The sequence below is a fragment of the Sprattus sprattus genome, assembly GCF_963457725.1.
Source record: "Sprattus sprattus genome assembly, chromosome: 3".
In the NCBI taxonomy this organism is placed as follows: Eukaryota; Metazoa; Chordata; class Actinopteri; order Clupeiformes; family Clupeidae; genus Sprattus; species Sprattus sprattus.
The window spans coordinates 49,021,914-49,049,413 of record NC_137922.1 but is presented as its reverse complement, the minus strand read 5'-3'; the positions used below and the strand labels follow the sequence as shown (position 1 = coordinate 49,049,413).

The window sequence follows — 27,500 nt, the reverse complement described above, 5'->3', positions numbered from 1 at the left end:
GAAATACTCTACATCCTGCAGAGTGGAAATTCTGATCCTACTACGGTAAGTTGGTGATGTAGGTTACAGTCGCACGGTTTTGTGAATAACGTAGTTGTTAGTTCATATTAGCAGGGACTACATATAGAGACAGCACAACGTGATTTGGCCATGTTAGTCGCGTTTTTAACATGTCACACCGATGTGTCACTCACGCTCTTCCAGGGTCAGGGGATATTAACCTAATGCAATTTTACAGGGCAAAGAAACTGAACCTACACTGTACACAAGAGACCTCTTTGTGTACGTTTGCTATCAGCTCAGGACAGGGCTTCGTCCTATGCAAAACTTGTTCAGTACGAATTAGTACTTTGCAGTACTAATTTAACGACATCAGAGCAATCAACCAAATTGGGTGCTTTCTGACTTGATTTAGTATTTTGGTGTGCAACTTCAACTGCAACATCTGTCTTCATTTTCTAACCATTTAATCATATACAATTACCAGGCACGTCATTAGTTTAGATTAGTTCGTTTAGTCTGTAAAGTTTTGAAACATTCTCTAAGAATCCTTGTGTTGGAATGTTCTTAGAATGCGTGTGTGGGAATGTTCTAAGAATCCTTATGTGGGAATGCGCTCTAATATATAGACCAACTCTCCGATATCCTTGCTGCAGACACTGTCCTTTTGACTTTAGTTCCTACAGTTAACTTCATGACTGTGGGCCTCATAACCTACCAGTCCAGTGAGTTCTGAATGAACTCTGAAAGATAGTGTTTGGTGTGTGTGTGTGTGTGTGTGTGTGTGTGTGTGTGTGTGTATTTATCATTGTGTTGTTGGTCCCTCAGTACATTAATCACATGAGCTAGGTGCCCCCCTCCCCTGAGCCCTGGCGTAGATATTTCGGGGTTGTACAACAGGGCGCGGAGTGCAGCCTCCACACTGAAAATAATTCTCTTCGCTCCCTATTCCCGCCCTCATTCCCTACATCCCCTGTGTCAGATCTGGGGCCGCGGATGCCTGCGAGCCAACCGCGCAGAGGAGGAAACCAGGAACAGGGAACAGACAGAACAGTGTTTTGCTAGTCACTGACACCAAGCTGTACTTGACCACTCAGCTGATGTATGCTCTAGTCAGGTGTTTGGGAGACAAAAACATTTCCCGTCACAACCGTAAGGAACTCTTTAATGCACTCACATGAACAGACTCATACGTGCTTGCTTGTCATAAGTTGTGAAACACAGACAGACAGACACAAACAAACACACACACAAACGCCTGCATTCTCACTCTCACAGTTTGTGCTGTTGTTTCTTGTTCACCAAACAAACACACACACACACACCCCTACACCTTTTCCTGACTAGGTCCTTCCATGTTCATCAGAATAATAATTTCTTGCTGTTGTGGCTCTTTTAGAGTGTGTGTGTGTGTTTGTGTTTGTGTTTGTGTTTGTGTTTGTGTGTGTGTGTTTGTGTGTGTGTGTGTGTGTGTGCGCGCCTTAAATGAGCCTGAGCACAGCAGAAAGTGCCCTGGCCCCTTAGAGACTATCTGCATAGGATCACAGGCTGCATGCTCTGATTGTTTCATCTCAAACGCTCGCTCGGAAGAAAGCATTCTTCAGCTCCGAGACCTCGAGGAAAAATCGCTCCCAGAACTGGCTGCCAACTGTGGCTTTTTGATGTAGTGCTTCATTTCAGCAGACGCACTATCAATCATGCTGAGCTTTTATGGTGTTTAGAAAGGAGAAATATGTGTGTGTGGGTGGGTGTGTGTGTGTGTGCGTGCATGCGCATCTCAATTGGCATTTGAGTATGCTTCTGTGGGTGTGTCTGTCTGTCTGTCTGTGTGGTTTGTATGTCATGTTTGTCATTGGTTTCTTTGTGATGTTTGGGTACTCTTTGTGTGTGTGTGTGTCCGGTATGTGTCTGTGTGTGTGTGTGTGTGTGTGTGTGTTTGTGTGTGTGTGTGTGTGTGTGGTCTGAGAAATGAATACATCACGACTGTTGGGACCCATCTGTGGACTGAAAGATTGCTGAGTGTGCAGATGTTTTTTTCTCAGCTCAGATCCACGTGTAGTTTTCTTGTGTACATTGTACACTTGGTGCCACTGGAGGTGGAGGGAGGTGAAGTGTGTGTGTGTGTGTGTGTGTGTGTGTGTGTGTGGTGTGTGTCTATGTCTATGGGGGGGGGGGGGGGGGGGGGGGGGCTGATGGGGGGGGCAGACTAGGTGGGACGCACTAGAGACAGAAGGACACTGAACTCTGCCTGTTTTATTTCTGTTACCTGTTCATTTAGTCAGCCTCTCTGAGGGCGATATCCTATTTATACTTATTCTTCTCCTTCCTGGAAGCTCAGGGTGTTTATGCTGGAGTCTGACTTCCTCAGAGTTTGTTTTTGTCCAGTAATTAGTGGCTAGTCTAAGCTAAACTACCCCCACTCTCTCTCTCTATCTCTCGCACGCACGCACGCACGCACGCACGCACGCACGCACGCACTCACACACATACACATACAGGATTTGGTTAAATTGTTTGGAACTGCAACAAGTTTGGTGGGAGACCTTGTGTTCCCTCTTTATCAAACAAAGGAAATGGAGAATCGGCACGTATTCTGGAACACTCTCTCTGTTTATTCAAGAGATAAATCAAAGACAATCGTAGGTTAAAAAAAAGTTAAAAATAAAACACAAAGTGCTGCCGTTTTGTATAGTTTGCTCATAGACCTCTTTATTCAGTTCCTATAGGAAGTTACAACTAAGTTTATTATGTCTGTCTGGTTCCGTCTCCCAGCCACTGTTTGCTTTAGAACCAAACAGAACCAGACTATCACACAGAACCACTCCTCCCCTCATTGCCAAGGCAACATCATAGAAGCTAGCCATAGTTTGAATCCTCAGTTAAAGTGGAGGATCACTGATTTTCCTTCACTTTGCCAGGTGTCTGTCATTCAGTGTCTGCTAGGAGGAATCATCTGAGAGGAGTTGTCAGAACTGCTGCGCTAGCAGGAATACTGTCACTACTCATAACCTCCCTGTCGTCTGTGGAAACACCAGAGAATAACAGTACTTACAGACATCACTGAACGTTTATTTATTTGAACAGAGAGCTAAGATGGATGTCACCTCCGTGACCGATGTGAGGCCTTTTGTTCGGAGAGTGTTATTGTTTCCCGGTAGGTGTTTGCGTTAGCTTTCCAGTAAGTGACTCTTGAGTGCCTCCTGGGTCTCTGTGTAGGCGTGTAGATTGACACAAGAGGGAGGGCTGGATGGGAAAAGTGTGGGTGCAGCCCGCCAAGAAAAGGGTTAGCTCAGCAGATTAGCAAGATATTATAATTCATCCCTAAACAGAGGCAGCATTAATTACCACTCCACCCCGACCCCTCCTCAGTTTTGCCAAATCCTGATTAGTCCATCTGTTCAACATCTGAATGGCCATGGCTGGAGTATTACCGTGATTAGGGATGACGTGTTATGCAGCTGTGTTATGTTTACATTGAGCCAGAGTACGTTTAAAGTCTAAATGACATGCAGAACAGGAGGTTTACAGATGATGTATTTATCAGTAGTTCTGAATTCAACGCCCTAGCATTGATAACATGGTGCTCTGCAAACCCTCAGCCACAGCCCAGAACAGCACGTTCCTATAGCTCTGCTGGGGTGAGCGAAGTGCCAACGACACCAAGGTCATGGGTTCAACTCTCAGTTAGTGTGTCCAGAGTACTTATATGTTATGTTATATAATATTATGTTGTGTAATTATACGCTATGTAGATCCCTGTGCGGTGTCTTCTCTTAAGATATTCAGTGCCCAGTCTGACTGCATCTGACAATAAAAGACTTGAAACTTGAAAATAGTGCAGATGCTAATAGGTAGCACACATGCTAATAGTTAGCACAGATGGTAATTGCCTTAAGGCTACAGCACGGCCCTCTACCTCCACACTGCACAGTGTAGACGTCAACTGCACTGTACGTACTCAGTGTGTAAGCTGTAAGTAAATGTAAAGATGTAAGTGGTGAGAGTACATATGTGCAAGGTATGGATCTAAGGAAATACTTGATTGAAGCATTAGTTGATTAGTCTTTACCAGTCTGTCATGTTCACCATAGATATCCAAGGAAGTAGCTGACATTGGAGCACATCTGGGCCAGATCTAGGCCAGATCCGGGCCAGATCTGGGCTAGATCTGGGCTAGATCTGGTATGATTCTGTCCCAGACAGCCAGTGGGTATCTGAGATGGAATGTGCTCTGTGAGCTGAGACAGGAAGGCAAAGCGCTAGCAAGGACAAGGCCGTGGGCTAAATTCCTTTAGAGTACGCACACTGATGAAATGAAACCTGTCCTTGTATTGTCAGTGGCTTTGGATGAAGAACAGCGTGCTAAATAAATAAGCAAGACTTAATCCAAAGCAAGGCGTGTGTCTAACAACTATATCACTCAGTTATGAGACCGGGAACAATCTGACGCAATTAGCCCATATAAAATATCGCTTGTTGGCATTTCAAAAATATTTCTGGCAGTTTTTGTTCAACATTTTAGGCTCTTGTTTTAAACAATACCACTGCTTTGCTGCTAATCTCCGAGTCAGTCAAAACTGCGATCCCTCCCTGAATCTGAATGGGGATTGTTTCTCTAGCTGTCTGTCTGTCTGTCTGTCTGTCTGTCTGTCTGTCTGTCTGTCTGTCTGTAGCTGTCTGTCTGCTGTCTGTCTGTCTAGCTGTCTGTCTGTCTGTCTGTCTGTCTGTCTGTCTCTAGCTGTTTCTCCTCTGTTGTGCTCAGAATAACGTCAGTGCTACAAAACTCCTGTGTCTCTGCTGAATGGAGTTTGTGATGATGAGGTGTCTGTCTGTCTGTCTGCCTGTCTGTCTGTCTGTCTGTCTGTCTTCCTGCTGGGGGCCCAGAGGAAGTGGTTGAGGTCTGGCTCCACTGATCTCAAACCTACACACTGAAGACAAAGCCTGGCTTGCTGATGGCCTGCTGTGGTTTGTCTCACATGGCCTCCTCATTCTGTTTGGGTACGAGGACTGTGTGGGACACATACCATCCAGTGCCCGTAGTCCACCCTCTTTCGCAAGATTCTCTGTAAACACGTCTTGGCTGGAAGCAGGAAGGTGTGTGTGTGTGTGTGTGTGTGTGTGGTTGTGTGTGTGGTTGTGTGTGTGGTTGTGTGTGTGGTTGTGTGTGTGTGTGTGTGTGCGTGCGCTGGTGTGTGTGTGTGTGTGTGTGTGTGACTGTGTTTACCTTTACGCTCCAACTTGCTGTTTGATTACCTAATTTCCTGCCCAGCTCCTCCTAAGTGTGTGTGTGTCAGGACGTGTGTGTTCCAAAGGGTCCCTTGAGTGGGTAGGGGTGTAACTGGTCAGGGAATTTTCTGCACTGCTTTGTGTGTAGGTGTGTGTGTGTGTGTGTGTGTCATGTGTTAAAGCCTGAAGGGGCTGGATGGTCTCTCAGGCCCACCCAGTGTGCTGTGCTGTATTTAATAAGCTTACTGTCACAGAATTCCCAGTGGCAAAATGACACAGAGTCATTGCAAGGTGTTTCAGAACAGAAGCTGAATAACCATGACAGACCACTGACTCAAGGTGTTTCAGAACAGAAGCTGAATAACCATATGGTGGCGTGGCGTGGCGTGGCGTGGCGTGGCGCGGCTCAGATTTGCATTTATATACATCAGGGTCTACTCTCTTCAGGGTGTGACATTAAGTAAGGGTTTAAGACCGCCAAGGTGTCCCGATAAATAAGAAATGGTCTATAGTTTGAGAAAGGTCTATATAGGGTGAGACAGGTCTATAGGTTGAGACAGGTCTATAGTTGTTTATCACAGAAGCATCCAGAGTCTTCTTCTTAGAGTGGCTTATTGGTAGATGTACACTGTAGAGTTACATCATGAGATTATCAGTGTTATAAAGCTATGGAAACTCATAGCAAGACATGGTACTGAAGGCATCCACATCTACATACAGAGAGATAGAAAGAGATGGTAGAAAAATTAAATGAGCGAGAGAGACAGAGAGAGACAGAGAGAGACAGAGAGAGACAGAGAGAGACAGAGAGAGACAGAGAGAGACAGAGAGAGAGACAGAGAGAGAGAGAGAGAGAGAGAGAGAGAGAGAGATAGTAGGCATATAAAGGATAGATAGATGGCAGATAAGGACCCCGTATTCTATTTCCCACGCATATTCATACCAATTTCCCCCCCGTCTCTCAACCGTCTCTCAACCGTCTCACCCAGTGAGTAGACCAATTTAGAGCAATTACCCCATGGATAACTGCTGTGGGCTTCCCCAGCTGGGGGAGGTGGTCTATATGTGCTTATCTCTGACTCGGACTCATAACCATCGCATTAACAGCAGTTACATTCCTGAACTTTTAATAAGTAAAGTAGTATTTATTGTTACACTAGGTCTCTTTTGCTCGAAGCTTGATTGTTTTATCCTTTGGATAAAAGCATCTGCTTAATGACTGAACGTAATTGTAATGTAATGTAAAACGTTTGGTCTAGGAAACCGGGAATGAGGATAAGAAACTCACTGGTCACACTAATGCAGACACATTCCTTTAAATATCAAAAAATGTGTTGGTGGGCAAATTGCAGGCTACTCTTGATACGAAGACGTGCATACGGGACTCATGTTTAAGTATTTAAGATGGAAGATGACACCAGTCTTTGTGGGGGAGTGTGGGTGGTTGTGTTTGTGCCGGTGTGGGTGTGGGTGTGGCGGAGTGTAGGTGGTTGTGTTTTTGTTCATGTGGGTGTGTGTGTGTGCAGGTGGTTGTGTTTGTTTTCATGTGGGTGTGGGTGTGGGTGTGTGTGTTTAAACAGATGAGTGTGCATACTGTAGGTGTGGGTAAGCAGTTTGGTTTCTGGATTAGTGTTGCGCGGGAATAGTATTACAGGTCAGGCCAGGTCCTGTCTTTTCAAGGAATTGACAAAACAGTCAAACACCTTGTTAGTCACCACCTTTGTTGGCAGAGAGGAAAGTCTTTGGATGGTCAGAGTTTACTTGACCAAGTTTGGGTTTTTTGTTGGATTTGTGTTATATAAATCTAATATTCAATATAATATAGTATTTCAAATTCACATTTATACATAGCCTACACTGCTTGAACTGCATTAGTGATTGAACTCAAACATTTACATTCATTGATCCCTTTTCCTTTAATACGCATCATCACCATCATCTCTTGAACTCCTCTTGCTGTGTGGTTGAAGAGGACACAAGAAGACATCCTGTCCCAGACTGACATAAATCCTCATCTTATGACCAGCGGTCAGCTCTCTGCATCTCCTCTCCTCTCCATCTCCTCTTTAAAATATGCCTCCCAGCCACGACCTCCCCGCTGTCACTCGCATCCCAGCATGCTTTGCGGTACCGCTTTGATCGCTGCAGCGCGTTGTGCCCTCTCCCTCTGATGCCCCCTGACAGGGTAGTGCCCAGTGCTGCCCCATCAAGTTCAAAGAGGCAGGAGGCTTCGCTGGGAAGAGGCCCAGTTCAGCAGCTCTCTGCAGGGACTCCTACCGCTCTGCTCCAGGCTGCTCTGCTGGGGGGTGTCCTTGCAGTGGCCTGTGCTACCTGCTCCCTAAAATTAGGATGTGATGAAGCCTCTCTATACTCACAGATGCATGCACTGTCAAATAGACAAACGAATGTGTGCGTACGTATACGGACCGGACCCTTGGGAAGTGACAAACACACACACACACACACACACACACACACATAAGCATATAAACATACACACACGACATATATACATATACACATGCACATGCACATGAACATAAACACATCCGCACACAAATGCACAAAACCTAAGAACAAAAACTATAGCTGAGGTTGTGACATATATCAGATCTAGTCTTACTATTTGTGTCCTTTTCATCTGTATGCCCTTACTAACACGCACACGCACCCACACACCCACCCACCCACACCCACACACACACACACACACACACACACACACACACACACACACACACACTATGCCAGGTCAGATGGCACATGTGATCCTGTCTGTGTACGTCTCCCTGTCAGTGGGCATCAATGCCTCTGTCTCGGAGAATCCCTGCTTTTAGTGGTGCCTCACACTGCTGCTCATGTTTAATGGATGTGTGTCCAACACAATAACATCAGTCAGAGCTGAGGACAAACCACAGCAGAGGGACAATGTGGCAGAGCGAGAGAGAAAGAGATTGGGTGTTTGGGAGAGGGAGAGAGAGAGAGAGGGAGAGAGAGAGAGAGAGAGAGAGAGAGAGAGAGAGAGAGACAGAGAGAAAGAGATTGGGTGTTTGGGAGAGGGAGAGAGAGAGAGGGAGAGAAAAAGAGAGATTGTGTGTGTTTGGGACAGAGGGAGAGAGAGAGAGGGAGAGAGAGAAAGAGAACGAGAGAGAGAGGTTTTGTGTGTTTGGGACAGAGGGAGAGAGAGAGAGAGGGAGAGAGAGAAAGAGAAAGAGAAAGAGAAAGAGAAAGAGAGAAAGATTGTGTGTGTTTGGGACAGAGGGAGAGAGAGAGAGAGAGGGAGAGAGAGAAAGAGAAAGAGAAAGAGAGAGAGAGAGAGGTTTTGTGTGTTTGGGACAGAGGGAGAGAGATTGTGTGTGTGTTTGGGACAGAGGGAGAGGTAGGAAGAGAGAGAGGTTGTGTGTTTGGGACAGAGAGAGAGACCGTGATAGAGAGAGATTGTGTGTGTTTGGGACAGAGGGAGACAGAGAGAGAGAGATTGTGTGTGTGTTTGGGACAGAGGGAGAGGTAGGGAGAGAGAGAAATTGTGTGTGTTTGGGACAGAGGGAGAGAAAGGGAGAGAGAGAGGGAGGGAGGAAGGAAGAGAGGAAGAGGAAGATATTGTGTGTGTTTAGGACAGACAGTCAGAGAGAGAGAGAGAGAGGAAGAGAAGATGAGGAAAAAGAGACAGGAGTAAGACAGGAGTAAGGGGGGGTAGTTGGAAATAAACAGAAACTAGTAGAGACTGGAAGAGAATAACATATAAGCAAGAAAGGTAAAGAGTTTGGGACAGAGATGGAAAGTAAAGGAGGTAAAAAAAACACAAAAGGAGGAAAAGGGGAGGGGAGACAGGAATAGAAGGAGAGAAAATACAGGAAGTGAGAGTCAGAGAACATTGAAAGAACGCTTCATTTTTGACCCTTTACTCCTGTCACCAGACTATAAATAGCTGGAGCTTGCACATGCCAGCAGTCTTATCTCTAGTACAGTCTTATCTCTTGCGCAGTCTTGTCTCGAGCGCTCTGCACACTCATTTAATATCCCCTGTACTGTAACAGTATCAGCAGTCATTTAAGATCCCTTTCTACTGTAAAAGTATCAGCAGCCATTTAACATCCTCTATACTGTATAAGTATCATTTAGCATCAGACCAGAAAGATCCAGACGGATTTACTTTATACAACAACATTACTATCATTCTTTACATCAGAGCGGTTATCACAGAAGCCGATTGAAGCCAGCTTCACACAGTCATAACATCAACACCACTGGCCAAGTGCAGTGTGCTGCCGTGTCAACGCATTGTTTATGCTATACTGGCGAATACTTCCTGATACAGAAGAGCAGCTGACTCGGATCAGTTCAGGGCCAGGGACCTGCAATGTAGTTTTGTTTTGCTAGGAGCAATTGAGCTCTTCTGTTAGGAGGTTTACCATTTATGCCTTACTTACCCAGGTTTGTACCTAAACAAATGCTTTGTGAAATACTGTGATGGTGATGATAGTCTGAATGACTGTCCTGTGTGTCTCACCCCAGATGACCCTGTAAATACCCAGAGTAGGAGATTACCCCCTGTAGGCCTACTGGGATCCCTGCTTAAGGCTGACTTTTAACTCCCCTCAACTCATATGTTCAAACAAACTCACAAACTCAAACAAACAAACTCAAAGTTTAAGGTTTAGGTTGTTTATCTTCCTTTGTAGATTTGTATTGCTCCTTTGTATTGGCCTACTGAATTATCTGCTTAAGGCTGACTTTTAACCACCCTTAACTAATATCTTAATGAACATGAAGTGGGAAAGTTTAAACAGGGTGTTTATCTTCCTTTGTAGATTTGCATCGTGCTGTAAAATTCCTGACATGCTTCAGACTGCAGGTGTTGGAAGACAATGCCAATGACTTTGGTTTAATGGTAGATCCCAGACTTTTCATCCAGATAGCTGAACTCCTGACAGTGTGTTATGTAGTTATAGTTAAGGTACTTAGCAGACACTTTTGATGACAAGTTAGCAGGTGAAATGGTTGGCGAGATGGACAGAATGGTGGGTGGAATAGGGTCCAGAGGACATGTTGTAGAACGCTATGTTGGAGAATCGTCAGACTTTTTTTCTCATGGGGAATGAATACAGCAACAAAATTCATGAAATGCTTCAGATAGAACGCAGGTCATTGTCGGGAAAATAAGCCCGCTTCGCGTCGGGGTGCTGTTCGCCCTGTCGGGGCTTATTTTCCCGACAATGACCTGCGTTCTATACATTATCCCTTACTTAATGGTAGACCCCAGACTATTCATCCAGACTGGTAGATAGCTGAACTCCTGACAGTGTGTTATATAGTTATAGTTAACTGACTAGATGGACAGAATGGGGTACAGGGGACAAGTTGTAGGACGACCGCATTGGAGATTCGTCAGACTTTTTTCTCATTGGGAATGAATTCAGCAACGCCCCAATGTCCAGACAAGGCAAACCCCGTTTAGGAGGATCAGAGAACTGTGCAATAATGGCAGCAACGTTTTCAGTGAAGCAGAGCAAAGCAGAAAGGGAGGTGACTGTTGGGGGAGCTAGAGGGTTAAGGAGATTCTTGAAGTAGAAAATGGTTTCCTACTGTCTGTGGCACTGTCGACCTTTTCTTGGTAGAATGCCCTTTTGGCAGCTGTGACTATGGAGTAAAAGGCAGATAGAGAATGATTGATAGTTGCCAAGATCATTGGTATCTCTGGATTTACGCCATTTTTTTCTCAGCAGCTCTAAGTTGCTCTCCTGTACTTTATGAATATTATCAGTGAGCCAAGGGTGATGGGGTTTCGAACGAGCAGGTCTTGAGGATAGAGGACAGGGGTGATGGGGTTTCAAACGAGCAGGACTTGAGGATAGAGTACAAGAGGGTGGCGGGGTTTTAAACAACAGGTCTTGAGGATAGAGGACATACAGTACCAGTCAAAAGTTTGGACACACCTTTAATATTTTTGAGAAGTGTTTTCTTTACTTTTATTATTTTCAACATTGTAGATTAATACTGAAAACATTTAAACTACGAAAGAAAACATATGGAATGATGTAAAAAAAAAAAAAAGTGTTATCTACCATGTAGAAAATGATAAAAGTAAAGAAAAAACTTCTCAAAAAATGAGAAGGTGTGTCCAAACTTTTAACTGGTACTGTACATTATCCAGATAAGAGCTCAGTGTAGAGCAGAGAGTGTTTTAGAGTGGTGGTGTGGGGCATGTCATTATTCTACATGATGTGACCTTATAGATGGGACAGGAGGACTTCTGTGAGTCTGTCGGCTGTGTGCCTGTATGGGTGTGGCGGTTAGGAGGAACTGGGTAGGCGGGTTGGAATAGCCTTTCTCTGATCCGCTTCTTTGGGGGATAGTGTGTGTGTGCCTCTGGTCTTTGAGTATGTGTGTGTGTGTGTGTGTGTGTGTGTGTGTGTGTGTGTGTGTGTGTGTGTGAGAGAGGGGATATGCGTGTAAGTGCCTGTGTTTGTGTTGTGTCCATACGTGTGTGTGTGTGTGTGTGTGTGTGTGAGAGCAAGAGGGATGGAGAAAAAGCAAGAAAAGACACTGTGACCCATTTATAAGACCGATCGGTACAAGACACTGTGTCTTTCCTATTTGACATGTGAACATAATTAAATTAGTGCGTGAACAAAAGAAACACATGTCGGGGGGGCAGAGGAGGGGAGGAGATCTGAACCTGTGTGAGGCCCTGAAGACAAAGGAAAGGGAGTAGGAGTATGACTTGGAGTAGGAGTATATGGGCCATACCTCTCTGCACACTCTGCACAAACAAGACGTGTGTGTGTGTGTGTGTGTGTGTGTGTGTGTGTGTGTGTGTGTGTGTGTGTGTGTGTGTGTGTGTGTGTGTGTGGTGTGGGGGTCGGGCTCACGTGTGTGTGTGTGTGTGTTGAAATTTCTTCACTTTTTTTCTGTGATTATAAGCATGCGTTTAAATGCATTTTCATGTAAACAATAAGTAAGCAACATATTGTTTACTTGAAAATATATTAATAAATAAATCCCTGAAAAGACCTGAGACAGAGACACAAGATGTGAAGATTGCACCTCCAGTAATGTAGGGTAACAAAAAAATGTTGTCAAGAGATCTGCTAATTCTACCTTTGAAGTGATGATTGAAGAATTGGTCCAACTTCACTGTAATGATATAGCGAGGATGCAGTGTGTCTTTGTGGTCAGTAGAGGGCAGTATTATTCCCTGCTGTTGGTTGTACAATGGAATGCGTCAGACATCAGACGTTCCAGTGCCACAGCCAGGCTCAACTTTGAGGCAGATTTCTATGATCCAAAACGCCATAGAAACCATCATTCATTCATATTCATTTGCCGGAAACTATTTTGACTTCTCTCACTACTTTACTAAGCTAGAACTGAAACATGAGGCCTGCTGTCTTTGGAGGGTGAGACTGAGACACTGGGCCCCCTTTAAAGCAGTTAGCCCCAGGCAACCAAGCCACTGTTGTCAAGTAGTGCAAGGCTTTTGATTTACTGTTCGATTCATGTGGATGTCTTTAGGAGTTAGTATGGGATCTGTGCGTGAGTGAGTGCGTGATCACAGTGTAACGGTTGTCTGGCAGTCAGGGAAAGTGAGAGTTGTAGCTCTTTTATATTTATTCTGGAATATACAAAAGTACAAACTCTGTTGGTGTACGCAGGATCGCAGACAGGCGTACCTGTTCTGTCTGGTTATGGCAACAGCACACGAATAAGCCGCTGTGCAGATCCTTGTGAACCTGTGTCTTGATGCATCTGTCTCTGTCTGCCTCTCTCCAAAGCCCAAGAGCGAGGGAGGATCTTGCCCCCAGCTCAGGTAGTGGGTCCCTGGCATGCACCACCTACCCGCTCCCCCTGCTTCTCTCAGGCCTCCAGGAGACAACCACTACCAGTGAGAGGTCAGTCAGCTCTGAATAAACTCCCCTGTCCTAAGTATTGACTAAAATTGGATTGATGTATTGGGTAAGAAGCCAGTCATGAGCTTTGTCTGGCCAGAATGGAGTGAAAACTTTTAAGGAGTTTATAAAAGTTACGAGTTGATGAAGGATCATCTGTCCTCCTCCTTCTTGGTGCTTGTGATGTTGGGGAAGAGGAGGTGGACGAATGCTGTAGCACCACATGGGAACATAAAGTATAGAGCTAGTGAGGGTTTCCTGTCTGCTTTGTATTGAAGCCTGAATGCCGACACAGGCTCAGATTACCGGAAGGTTCCGTGATGGGCCCGGTTGCCATGGCGCTCCCAGCTGCTCAGAGCTCTGTGTTTACATTCTGAAATCGGACACGGCCTGGCTCTGTGCGGCTCCACGGGCTGCTCCTTGCGTTAGACAGGGAGGCAGATAGGGGTTAACATTACTCCCCTTCTCCTGAAAGCAGAACCCGGCAGATCTAGTGGAGCAGGGCCCATCTAGTGTAGCAGAACCGGGCCGATCTAGTGGAGCAGGGCCCATCTAGTGGAGCAGAACCCGGTCGATCCAGTGGAGCAGAACCGGGCCGATCTAGTGGAGCAGGGCCCATCTAGTGGAGCAGAACCTGGCCGATCTAGTGGAGCAGGGCCCATCTAGTGGAGCAGAACCGGGCCGATCTAGTGGAGCAGGGCCCATCTAGTGGAGCAGAACCGGGCCGATCTAGTGGAGCAGGGCCCATCTAGTGGAGCAGAATCAGGCCGATCTAGTGGAGCAGGGCCCATCTAGTGGGGCAGGGTGGATCTAGTGGAGCAGGGCCCATCTAGTGGGGCAGGGCCCATCTAGTGGAGCAGAATCAGGCCGATCTAGTGGAGCAGGGCCCATCTAGTGGAGCAGGGCCCATCTAGTGGGGCAGGGCCCATCTAGTGGGGCAGGGCCCATCTAGTGGAGCAGGGCCCATCTTGTGGAGCAGGGCCCATCTAGTGGGGCAGGGCCCATCTAGTGGAGCAGAATCAGGCCGATCTAGTGGAGCAGGGCCCATCTAGTGGAGCAGGGCCCATCTAGTGGGGCAGGGCCCATCTAGTGGGGCAGGGCCCATCTAGTGGAGCAGGGCCCATCTTGTGGAGCAGGGCCCATCTAGTGGAGCAGGGCCCATCTTGTGGAGCAGGGCCCATCTAGTGGGGCAGGGCCCATCTAGTGGAGCAGAATCAGGCCGATCTAGTGGAGCAGGGTGGATCTAGTGGAGCAGGGCCCATCTAGTGGGGCAGGGTGGATCTAGTGGAGCAGGGCCCATCTTGTGGAGCAGGGCCCATCTTGTGGAGCAGGGCCCATCTAGTGGAGCAGGGCCCATCTAGTGGAGCAGGGCCCATCTTGTGGAGCAGGGTAGATCTAGTAGAGCAGAACCTGGCCCATCTAGTGGAGCAGGCTCATCAGTGCTTTGTGCTGTGGTGAACAGTGATGAGCATCAGTGGCCTCCCTGCATGAAGAGTTGGATGGGTGTGTGTCAGCTCCTTAAAGCGTTTAGCACAATTGTCTCAGTATGATGCTGGGTTGTGTTAAGATGGTCTGCCAGGAGGGCACAGCAGCATGTGACCATTCTCAATGAGTAAATGTTCATTTCAAAAGCAGTAGGTTTGCAGTCTAGGACATCGTCCACAAACTCACTATGAAGAGTTAGTCTATGCTCTGTGTTTGCAAGGTAGGTGTGTGTGTGTGTGTGTGTGTGTGTGTGTGTGTGTGTGTATGTTTAGAGAAGTGTGTGTGCGTATGTGTTTGTAAGGTAATCTGTGTGAGTGCGTGTGTGTTTGTAAAGTAATCTAGTGTGTGTGTGTGTGTGTTTTGTGCAGGGTAGAGTGTGTGTGTGTGTGTGTGTATGTGAAGTAGTGTGTGCGCGTGTAGTGTCTTGTGTCTCCTCTCTGGGTGGTGCTCGGACGCTGATGGATGACTGCCCTGGCAGAGCCGGTCTTAGCTGCGGGCGTGTGTGAGAGAGAGCCGGGGTGTGGGCCCCACCATGGGCCCAGGGGTCCGCCCAGCCACTTCTCCCCGTGATTGATGACCGCTGCTGGGCAGCCGGTGGTGGGCAGGATGTGGGGCAGGTACCAGCCTGGCTGGTTCAGAGAACTGATATCACGCCCTAGATGGTAGCTCACACACAGTCACACAGTGTGTCCTTGATCCGTCCTTGATCTGTCCTTGATTTGGCCTTGATCTGCCCTTGATTTTGTCCAATTTGTCCTTGATCTGTCCTTGATGTATCTCTGATTTCTCGTTGATCTGTCCTTGATATGTCTCTGATTTGTCCTTGATGTGTCTTTGATTTGTCTCTGATTTGTCCTTGATCTGTCCTTGATATGTCCCTGATTTGTCCTTGATCGGAGTCAGATCTGCTGCAGATCCATTACTTCACAGCTTTGTTTCAGAATCACTCACATGCTATCAGTAGCTGCACACTAGAAATCAATGCCTTTGAAGAGGCAGTACATTCTCAATCATCATTTGCCTCTTTCCATGATGTGGCCAAATCACATTAACTTCCATTAGAGCGTTTGTGTCGATAGCATATGAGCTTTAAAGCTACTCAAGTGCTGGGGGTCCGGTATCCTTTAAGTAGCTTTGCTCCAGCCTGGCCCATTGGCAGGGCCTTTACTTCAATAGGAAGTACCCTGGAAATAGATTACAGGAGGTTGTTTGGCAAGGTCAAAAAGTTGCATTACCTGCAGCAGTGATGACATGGGTCTAGGGGTGGAAGTATTGCCCAGATGTGTTAAGGTGTTAGAGAAGGTAGTTGCTTCTCAACTTCAGGACCACCTCAAACACAACAACTTGTTTGAAAAATTTCAATCAGGATTTCGTTCAGCCCACAGCACTGAAACAGCTTTGCTCAGGGTGACAAATGACCTGCTGATGACAGCCGATGCAGGATCACCCTCACTCCTCATCCTCCTGGACCTGACTGCTGCATTTGACACAGTGGACCACACTATCCTGCTAGAGCGCCTCCACACCACCATTGGACTATCAGACTCTGCACTCAAGTGGTTTCAGTCCTACCTTTCTGGCAGAACTGAATATGTCTCACTGGGAGGTTGCAAGTCCAGACAGCTCCCTGTCTCCTGTGGTGTTCCGCAAGGGTCGGTCCTCGGCCCCATCCTCTTCATTATGTACACGCTCCCCCTCGGACGCGTCATCAGCAGACATGGGATGTCTTTCCGCTGTTATGCTGATGACACACAGCTTTATATCAAAACTGCCCCAAGCCCCACTGCAGCCATGTCATCTCTCAACGCCTGTCTTGGGGAGATAAAGGCATGGATGAGCAACAACTTTCTCCAGCTTAATAGTAGCAAAACTGAAGCCCTTCTTGTTGGTACCCCACACCAGGTTCAGTCATCCTCCTTGACTCATCTCACCTTCGACAGCCTGGTCATCCCCCTCTCCTCCACAGTCACTAATCTCGGAGTTAGGTTTGACTCTCACCTGAACTTTAATGATCATATAAAACACCTGTGCAAAACCTCTTTTTATCATCTAAGAAACATCTCCAAACTCCGCCCCACTTTAACCCTATCAGATGCAGAGAAGCTTGTCCACGCCTTTATCTCCTTAAGACTGGACTATTGTAATTCACTCTTCTATGGGATCACTGGCAAGAACATCCAGAAGCTGCAATACATCCAAAACAGCGCTGCCAGGATTCTGATGAAGGTCCGGAAATATGAGCACATAACACCAATATTACACTCACTACACTGGCTCCCTGTCTCTTTCCGGATAGACTACAAAGTCCTATTAATCAACCATACATGCATAAATGGACATGCACCTCCCTACCTGCAAGAATTAATTACTCCCCAAACCTCCACCTGCACCCTCAGGTCTTCAAACAGCTTGCTCCTCCGCGTCCCCAAAACCAAGCGTCGTGCCATGGGCGACCGGGCCTTTTGCTCGGCAGCGCCACATTTATGGAACAGCCTCCCTGACCACCTAAGGGCAACGCAGACGCTGGATTCCTTTAAAGCTGGACTTAAGACTTTTTTATTCAGGAAGGCATTTCTGGCCTTGTGTTGAATCTTTTCTGTTATGCTTATGTTAATATTTAAATTTGTTCTTAATTTTATTGTATTATTATAGTTATTTTCTAATATGTAGGCACTCTGAGATTCCTTTGAATGAAAAGTGCTTTAAAAATAAAATGAATTATTATTATTATTATTTATTATACGGCTCTTCAGAATGTTCCAAAAAGTACCGTTGATTTGAATGGGCCATCCCTACGTCATACCCATACATTAATTCCTGCTAACAGACCTCTGCGAAAGATAATCACCGCTGTCATTGGCAACGGGTTTTGTACTTCTAATTCACATCTTTCATATCATTCCGCCAGAAGTCCAGTCATTTTAACGCAACAGTAGAGAGTAATTTGAAGTCAGCAAGTAATGGGTTGCTATGCAACACCTGAAACTTCAAAGTTCTATTTGCTTGAAGAACTATTTATTTCTAAACGGGACACATGAAACGGCACCTAAATCATTAAAAAGAGGTATGTTGAAGGAATGTCTTCTATTGTGTTTGGCAAGTACCCGTATAATAAGCGGGATAATGTATTGTCCGTCGGTCATTCTACAAAAATAATTCCCTTCAGGACGAAACAACACCCTCCGCTGCGCGTCGGGGTGTTGTTCGCCCCGTCGGGAATTATTTTTGTAGAATGACCTCCGGAAAATACATTATCCCTTACATAGATGTCTAGTTTTAAAATCATTGGTCGGTAATGCGACAGGCCATTGTGACATCATCGGTGGTGTTGGGAATGAAACTTCTGAACATTCCGATGCTGGGTTTTTAATCAGGAATGTGTGTCTACGTCAGAGAAGGAACTACTAGCAAGTAATACAACTGACAATCCTGTGTTGCTCTGGTAAGTCTTAGTTGAGGGAGAGAGTTGTCTAGGTGCAATTTAGGTGGGGGGCATTACAAAGGGCAGTATATGAGTTTCCCAAACAGCCTCCCTCCCTGTCTTATCCCATGTGAACACATATGATGTGACATGATGTGACCGAGTCTACTGTGTCTGAAGTGCGTGTCTGTGAGGGACCTCTGGCCTGTTCTGTGAGTGGCCTGTTTTAAGTGTTTATGATGGGCTTCTGTTTGTCCTTTGTCTGTCTCTGTTTGGGTGGTCTGTGGGGGACATGGTTTTGAGTAGGGTCACGCTGTTTGTGCCTGACGAGGAGAGTGTATCTATGTGTGTATTTGTGGGTTTGTGTGTGTGGTGCTAATTGTTGCTGAGATTGTGATTGTTGGCCTGTTGTATGTGTGTGTTTTTAAGCATATTTTTGCTTACACTTCTTTCTGTGTGTGTGTGTGTGTGTGTGTGTGTGTGTGTGCTTAGTTCAATGTATTTGTGTTTCGTAAATGATACAATGGATTTTCGTGTTTGTGTGCATGTGTATGAACTCTCCACCCTCTGCACCTGGCATATCCTCCCCCCTCAGATCACACCCCAATACCCCAGCCAGCATCACCTGAAGGACAGAATTAACCATGGCCAGTTTGACCCAGTTGTGTGTGTGTGTGTGTGTGTGTGTGTGTGTGTGCGTGCACGTTTGTGCGTTTGTGCGAGTCGGTGTGTGTGTGCGTGTGTGCACGTGTGTGCGTGCGTACGTGTGTGTGTGTTAAAGGCTGAGGTGTGAAAGTGTGCTGCAGCCTACTTTGGGCTAGCCTACTTTCTAGCGCCCAGTGCCGCCTGAAGCCTGCTGCTGTGGCGATGGCTGCCCTGGCCTCTCTCTCTCTCTCTCTCTCTCTCTTGCTCGCTCGCTCACTGTCCATGGAAACTTGTTTCCTCTCAGCATCAGCGCTGCTGTGTCCGCGGCCATATGGACGCCGATGACTCCAGTGATCTGGACCAGGTCTGGAGGAGACTGGCAGGACACAGTGTGTGTGTGTGTGTGTGTGTGTGTGTGTGTGTGTGTGTGTGTGTGTGTGTGTTTTTCCAAATAGAAAGTGTGTGTGTGTGTGTGTGTGTGTGTGTGTGTGTGTGTGTGTGTGTGTGTGTGTGTGTGTGTGTGTGTGTGTGTGTTTTTTCAAAAGAGAATGTGTTTGTGTGTTTTTCCAAAAAGGACACGTGTGTGTGTATATATACAGCCGCGGAAAAAATTAAGAGACCACTTCAAAATTATCAGTTTCTCTGGTTTTACTATTTATTGGTATGTGTTAAAGTAAAATGTACATTTTTGTTTTATTCTATAACCTACTGGCAACATTCCTACCAAATTTCAAATACAAATATTGTCATTTAGATCATTTATTTGCAGAGAAATGACAATAGGTCAAAATAGCAAAAGATGCAGTGTCTTCAGATCTCGAATAATGCAAAGAAAACAAGCTCATATTCATTTTTAGACTACACAATACTAATGCTTTAACTTAGGAAGAGTTCAGAAATCAATATTTGATGGAATAACCTTGATTTAAAATCACAACTTTCATGTGTCTTGGCATGCTCTCCACCAGTCTTTCACATTGCCGTTGGGTGACTTTATGCTACTCCTGGCGCAAGAATTCAAGCAGCTCGGCTTCTTTTCATGGCTTGTGACCATCCATCTTCCTCTTGATCACATTTCAGAGTTTTTTTAATGGGATTCAGGTCTCGAAATTGGGCCGGCCATGACAGGGTCCTGATCTGGTGGTACTCCATCCACACCTTTACTGGCCTGGCTGTGTGGCATGGAGCATTGCTCTGCTGGAAAAAACACTTCTCAGAGTTGGGGAACATTGTCAGAGCAAAAGGAAGCAAGTTTTTCTTCCGGGACAACGTTGTACTTTGCCTGGCTGAGGTTTGTAAAAGACCATAAGGATTGAACCAACGCGGACTGGAGGGTCTCCTAGTTCGTCTTCTCTGATGAGTCCAATTTCACAGTAGGTGCAAGACTCTGTGGCTTGTAGGCCTCTCCAGGTCTCCGTCTAACCATCAGACGACCATGTGTTGGGCAAAGCTGAAAATTGGCTCCAGTCCGCTTTGGTTCAATCCTTATGGTCTTTTACAAACCTCAGCAGGGCAATGCTCCATGCCACACAGCCAGGCCAGTAAAGGTGTGGATGGAGTACCACCAGATCAGGACCCTGTCATGGCCAGCCCAATTTCGAGACCTGAATCCCATAAAAAACCTCTGAAATGTGATCAAGAGGAAGATGGATGGTCACAAGCCATGAAAAGAAGCCGAGCTGCTTGAATTCTTGCGCCAGGAGTAGCATAAAGTCACCCAACGGCAATGTGAAAGACTGGTGGAGAGCATGCCAAGACACATGAAAGTTGTGATTTTAAATCAAGGTTATTCCACCAAATATTGATTTCTGAACTCTTCCTAAGTTAAAGCATTAGTATTGTGTAGCTTAAAAATGAATATGAGCTTGTTTTCTTTGCATTATTCGAGATCTGAAGACACTGCATCTTTTTTGCTATTTTGACCAATTGTCATTTTTCTGCAAATAAATGATCTAAATGACAATATTTGTATTTGAAATTTGGTAGGAATGTTGCCAGTAGGTTATAGAATAAAACAAAAATGTACATTTTACTTTAACACATACCAATAAATAGTAAAACCAGAGAAACTGATCATTTTGAAGTGGTCTCTTAATTTTTTCCGCGGCTGTATATATATATATTGTCGAGTCAAACTGTGGTTTTAATTTTACTTTAGGGTTTAAAAAAATACACTGAAAAAAAAGAGGAAATTAACGGACAAAAAATAGTGATTTAATTTCAATTTGGGAGCGGAAGGACTCACCAGCTCAACTAATGGTTGTCGCAAAGTTCTAACCAACGCAAAAATAAGCTACGTCATACACGCGACGCAGACACAAGAGCAACAGGTGGTTTAATGTAGCTTCAAGGAGGCACGAGAGAGAACAAAATAATTGTTTGAAGACCATAATGCTTGTAATATATTGTACATACTGAACATCTTTGAAACCTGGAGAGGCAGCCGGTAAGAGAATGTAGCCTACTTCCGATCTTTTCCATCAAAGTCTGCCGCTGCTCCGGTAACGTTGATTGTGCTATTAATAGCTTTGAACCGCAGCATTCGTTGCAAGTGTGAACTGTAAACTAAGTTAGAAACCTGTCAGAAATTTAAGTTGTGTCACCTGTTAGGGATAAGGTGATGGTGAGGCTGCAGTAGCCATTTTTGTATAAGTAATGGTTTATGCATTTAGTACTTTACTATTGAAGGTTAAACAGTTAAGAAACGTAATTGCTGCAGTTTGCTTGTACCAATTTCTGCGTTGTTTTGTGTACATTTTTTAAGTTGGTTAAAATTAGACTTTTACAATTCCAGTATATTTTGTACAAGAATTTATTTTGAACAAATCAATCATTTTGCACATGTTGGTGTCGGTTTACTGTTGTGTGTATTGCTGATATTTATGTGTGTTTTCTATGTTTCTGTTTGTCCTTAAAGGTTTTTTACCTAAAGGTTAATGGCAAGAGAAAATAGCGAGCTACTGGTTAACTGAAAATAAAAAGGAAACAACAGTGAAAACGTAGCTACTGCCTGGGACTCAGTCATTACATTTGAGTAGAATCCAGTTTCCCAAAACCTCCAATAGATGTCAGTTCCTCTTTCAAGTTGGGGAAAAAGTACAAAACAGCAGAAAACACGGACAACTTGACAGTAAAAAACCGCAGGATCCAGGAACTGGAACCAAGGAAAATCAAACCACCAGGAGCTGTACACCGTTACGTCCGAAGGCCAGGAGACAGGGAGAAGTGGGAACCACCTACCCAATCAGCTATAGGCAACTAGGAGACCGGGAGTCCAAGCAGAGAAACCTGGAAAGTAAAAGTTAAGTCAAATTAAAGAAAAGCTCTTGCCTCATAATCTGCAAAGCAGAATAAGATGTCGGAGCCAACTGTGAAGTCAGCGGAGGAGCTGAAGATGGAGAGAACAGTGGCAAAGAGGGCATTTTCTCGTCTGGCCAACAGCTTGCAGAGGACCTACGAGGATCTCTCTGAGCAGGAGCTAGAAAATAGGTTCAATGCACTCACTAAAGCAGCTGAAAAAGTCTGGGAAGTCAATGATGACTTGGAAGCCAAGCTCATTGCTGACAGAGAGGCTGAGCTGGACACTGGAGAAGAAGCAGTGTTGACAGAACAGCAAAAAGCCGACCTGACAAAGACTGCCAGTGAAAGTGCATCGAAGTTAAAGGATATTAAACGGCTTGTCCAAGACTGGCTGTGGTCCAACTCTGGCGCCTATGAGGTTCTCACGTCACTGGAAGTCGCAGAGTCAGAGTGCAAGCGCACTGCTGCAGTAGACCGAAGAACAAAACAAGAGGCCTATGACTTCCTGCTTAACCACTTGCAAGACCTTACAAGAGCGGCAAAAGAGCGGCACAACCAGTGGGAGCGGTGGATTCCATCAGATCTTAGAAAGGACATCCAAGACCGGCTTCAAGAGCTAGACCTCACAATTCCTGTGCTTGTATCAAGGAAGACCGAAATCACACAGGTAAAGCTTAAAGAAGAGGCACCACCACCTAAAGTTGTGGTGAGAAAGGCCGTCCCGGTTAAGGCATCAGTAAAAAATGGCAAGAATGCCGCTAAGGAGGAAAGTAGCAGTGATGATGACGAGGTTTCAGAAGAAGAAACGCCTCCTAAAAAAGCAGCCACACCTGCCAAAGCTCCAGCTGCAATACAAGCCAAGAAGGCTGAGGAGTCTTATGATGATGAGGACGATGACGATGAATCTGAGGAAGAAGCACCCCCGCCCAAGAAGATTCCTTCTAAAGCTGCTCCAGGCAAGAAAGCAGAAGAGTCTGAGGATGAGGAGGATGATGATCAATCCGAGGAAGAAGCCCTTCCCCCTAAAAAGGCAACTCCTTCAAAGGAAGAGTCCCATGATGAAGGTGGCAAAGAGATGACCCTTGCTGAGGAGCGGAAACTCAAAGTGGTGACTGATGGGTTTGCGTTCACCACAGGTGACAAGAATCCACACTGGCATGGCAAAGAACCCAAATGGAAAGCTGTCTATGCCATCCAAGTCCATGACCTGGTCACTACACCACACCTGACATCGGAAAGGGACCTTGGCCGCCTGAGAGCCATAGCTGCATATGTAGAGCACATCCTGAAGGCAGTAGGATTTCAGCTCAAGCCAGGGGCGTTCTCTGGGCAAAGTGGGAGGCAGGAGGCTCAAGACAAATCAGACGACAGAGCAAGAGCCAAAGAGGGAGCCTTGGTCCTTTCAAACCAAAGGGGTGATGAAGACTACAAGGCCTTTGGCTACATTGCTGGGGAAGATAGGTTTGAGGTCATGACTTCAATGCATTTCTCAAAGAGAAAGAAAAAGATGTGGCTTGATCAGGACCTCCTTCAAGAACAGGTTAGGCCTCAGACTCCCAATCCCCTGACAAGAATGGAGTTGCTTATCATGCTGGTGGAGTCAAAGACCAAACTCACCCCCTTGGATCAGAAGGGTGATGCTGTGAAAGCAGAGGCCGTCCTCGGTGCCTTTGCTGCCGTTCTGACGAGGGCCCAGACAACGAAGCCAGGATGGAAAGAGGTCCAGGTCCAAGTAGAACAACTCAGACCACCTGGAGGGTCAGAAATCCAGAGCCTTGTGGACATCAGACGGTACAGGGGCCTAACTAGGCCTGTCAAGACCATAGCCTGGATCTGGAGGGCAAAGACAAGGTTCCTTGGGCCAAACCGGACCCTGAACAGACCAAAGTGGGAGGCAGCCCCTTCAACCGGAGTCATCTCCGTCCAAGCAAGGAAAGATATGCTGCAAGACCATTTCCTTGCTGCACAAGAGGGTGCCAATTTCCCAAGCCACAGTGTTCCTGTGGTAAAGGACGTAAGAGAAAAGGAACCAAGACCTGATGGATGAAACCAGAAGATCCGAGCTACTGTCCTTCGCAGGGATGTCTGGCGACTGGTCATCCTGTTGCCTGGTGAAGAACAGAGTAGCTCACTGAATGAAGACGAACCATTTCCCAATTGAGTTTGACTTTGAGCTGGCGACCTTCCCAGTATGTCTACCGGAAAGATCGAGTGGGAGGTGTCGAGTCAAACTGTGGTTTTAATTTTACTTTAGGGTTTAAAAAAATACACTGAAAAAAAGAGGAAATTAACGGACAAAAAATAGTGATTTAATTTCAATTTGGGAGCGGAAGGACTCACCAGCTCAACTAATGGTTGTCGCAAAGTTCTAACCAACGCAAAAATAAGCTACGTCATACACGCGACGCAGACACAAGAGCAACAGGTGGTTTAATGTAGCTTCAAGGAGGCACGAGAGAGAACAAAATAATTGTTTGAAGACCATAATGCTTGTAATATATTGTACATACTGAACATCTTTGAAACCTGGAGAGGCAGCCGGTAAGAGAATGTAGCCTACTTCCGATCTTTTCCATCAAAGTCTGCCGCTGCTCCGGTAACGTTGATTGTGCTATTAATAGCTTTGAACCGCAGCATTCGTTGCAAGTGTGAACTGTAAACTAAGTTAGAAACCTGTCAGAAATTTAAGTTGTGTCACCTGTTAGGGATAAGGTGATGGTGAGGCTGCAGTAGCCATTTTTGTATAAGTAATGGTTTATGCATTTAGTACTTTACTATTGAAGGTTAAACAGTTAAGAAACGTAATTGCTGCAGTTTGCTTGTACCAATTTCTGCGTTGTTTTGTGTACATTTTTTAAGTTGGTTAAAATTAGACTTTTACAATTCCAGTATATTTTGTACAAGAATTTATTTTGAACAAATCAATCATTTTGCACATGTTGGTGTCGGTTTACTGTTGTGTGTATTGCTGATATTTATGTGTGTTTTCTATGTTTCTGTTTGTCCTTAAAGGTTTTTTACCTAAAGGTTAATGGCAAGAGAAAATAGCGAGCTACTGGTTAACTGAAAATAAAAAGGAAACAACAGTGAAAACGTAGCTACTGCCTGGGACTCAGTCATTACATTTGAGTAGAATCCAGTTTCCCAAAACCTCCAATAGATGTCAGTTCCTCTTTCAAGTTGGGGAAAAAGTACAAAACAGCAGAAAACACGGACAACTTGACATATATAGAAGTTTAAGGAAAGGAAGTGTGTGTAGAAGCTTTTGGAAAAGGAATTATGAGTTTGTTCATTAGTACGTGTGTGTGTGTGTGTGTGTGTGTGTGTGTGTGTGTGTGTGTGTGTGTGTGTGTGTGTGTGTGTGTTTATTCAGTGTGCCTTTAATGTGGGCATGTGCACACACACAAACAAACACTCACCTATTGTAATTGTGTTTGTAAACAGTGCTGTGATGTTTGTAAATGTGATGATTGTGTGGGGATTTTTCCAGGATGCACTCTCAGAAAATCTGTCCAGCTCATCACAGATACACAGGGTTAAAGGCATTACTTAAAGTAACACTATTCAACAATTTGAAACTTTAAGGTATGGTTTTATAGACAACTAGTTTTGGTACCATCCTGCTGATAGCATGTGGTCATGTTAAGGACAGATAAACACCTGTGTCTTCCCCACTAGCCATCCAGGGTATGCCCTATGTAGTTCTGTGTAACGGGCTGACACACCCTGCAAAAATGGAAGAAAAGCTTTCACAGCATGACTGCCAGCTATACTGCCAAAAGACACCAGTGAGTGTGCTGGCAAGCTTCTATCAGTATCCACTGGGCTGTTGATGGTGTTTGTAAGGTTTGTGCATGCCTTTTTGGTAGTTTGCTTGCTAGTTTTGGAACATAACTCCTTATTTCTGCTTTAACAACTACAGTGGCAAATAAGGAATGTCTGCTGTTGCATTTCAGGTGTGTGTGTGTGTGTGTGTGTGTGTGTGTGTGTGTGTGTGTGTGTGTGTGTGTGTGTGTGTGTGTGTGTTGTTCCCCAGAGGTGCCATGACAGTGTGTCTGCTATGTGTACGATAATGAAGATAAATGTAGGAAGGGACGGGAACAAAGCACACACACACACAGACCGACGTGCACACACACAAATTCCTCAACTTCATTGAGATATGTGCATGGACTTTCGGTAGTTTAATACACTCACACAAACACATTTCCACTTCCATTTTCTGTCTGTGAAGTTATATGGTGGCTGTGTGTGTGTGTAACAATGACTAACGGCCCATGGTACATTCCTGTGGCACTGTGTAACCTGGCTGCTGAAGGTGTATCCCATTTCAGTGTGTGTGTGTGTGTGTCTGTGTGTGTGTGTGTGTGTGTGTGTGTGTGTGTGTGTGTGTGTGTGTGTCTCAGCTCAGTTCACCGTGATGTGGAGGCCCAGACTGTGTGTCAAATGAATAAAGAGAAGAGAGGAGTAGACAGGGGGGAAGAGTAGACGTGGGGGGGTGGGCTGGGGCGGCTGTTAGAAAGAAGAGAGAGAGGAGGGGGGGGGGGGGGACAGGAGAGTGAAAGAGTAAGGAAGATGAGAGAGAGGAAAGGAGGGATAGAGAGAGAGAAAAGGAATTGAGAGGAAGAGAGAGAGTTTAGGTAGAGAGGCGGTAAGGAGAGAGGGATGGGAGGAGCCTGGGAGGAGTCTTTGTGTGTGTGTGTGGCAGGAGGTGGAGGGGAGGTGCACACAGACAGAGGCTGTGAGCGAGGGAACTAACTCTCTCTCTGGACGGAGAAGTGCAGGACAGGGGGGTCCCAGACAGACAAAGGGATCACAGAGCGGAGAAGAGAAGAGAGGAGCAGAGAAGAGAAGAGGGGTGTGGATCTCGGTGATCAGACAGGGCTTGTCTGAGCCCAAACGCTCCACACACAGACACACACGGACACACACACACGCAGACCGGAGAGGCCAACGTAGGGGAGCAAGTATGCCGGGGTCACGCAGGGGTACGTGAGACCCTCCATGTGGGGGACTGTTTTGTTTCTGCTTGTGTGCGTTTTTTTGTGCTTGCGTGCTTTTGTGTGCGTGCGTGCGTGCCTGCGTGTGTTTGTCCAACTAAGTGAAGTTTGTTGTAAGAGTTTAGTTTGAACTGTACTTTGTTGCCAGACTTTTGAATAAGTCAGAATGTGATTTGATTGGTCAGATGTGCATGTCTGACTCCATTGCAAGCTTTGAAATGATGTAATTTCCCCAGTTTTGTCATTTTATCCAGCTTTCCTTCTTTTCTCTGTCTTTCTTTGAATGCTGAATTACACTGGTTTAGTTACAAAAAGGAAGTGGTCTTTCATTAAGTTTCTGTTGTGGCAAACAGGTCCTCAACACAGCTGGTGAACCTGTGTGTGTGTGTGTGTGTGTGTGTGTGTGTGTGTGTGTGTGTGTGTGTGTGTGTGTGTGTGTGTGTGTGTGTGTGTGTGTGTGTGTGTGTGTGTGTGTGTGTGTGTGTGTGTGTGTGTGTGTGTGTGTGTGTGTGTGCGCGCGCGCGCACAGGACAC

At 45.7% G+C, this 27,500-nt stretch overlaps 1 protein-coding gene across 1 annotated transcript in view; it reads left to right on the top strand.

Moving 5' to 3' along the window:
• Positions 1-27,500, top strand: part of LOC308362358 (leucine zipper putative tumor suppressor 2 homolog) — a gene marked incomplete at its 3' end in the record, with an annotated part of 39,955 nt that overhangs the window by 94 nt on the left and 12,361 nt on the right. The window contains exon 1 of the mRNA XM_080834972.1: positions 1-45. This exon is cut by the window's left edge and continues 94 nt beyond it. The remainder of the gene's footprint in view (positions 46-27,500) is intronic.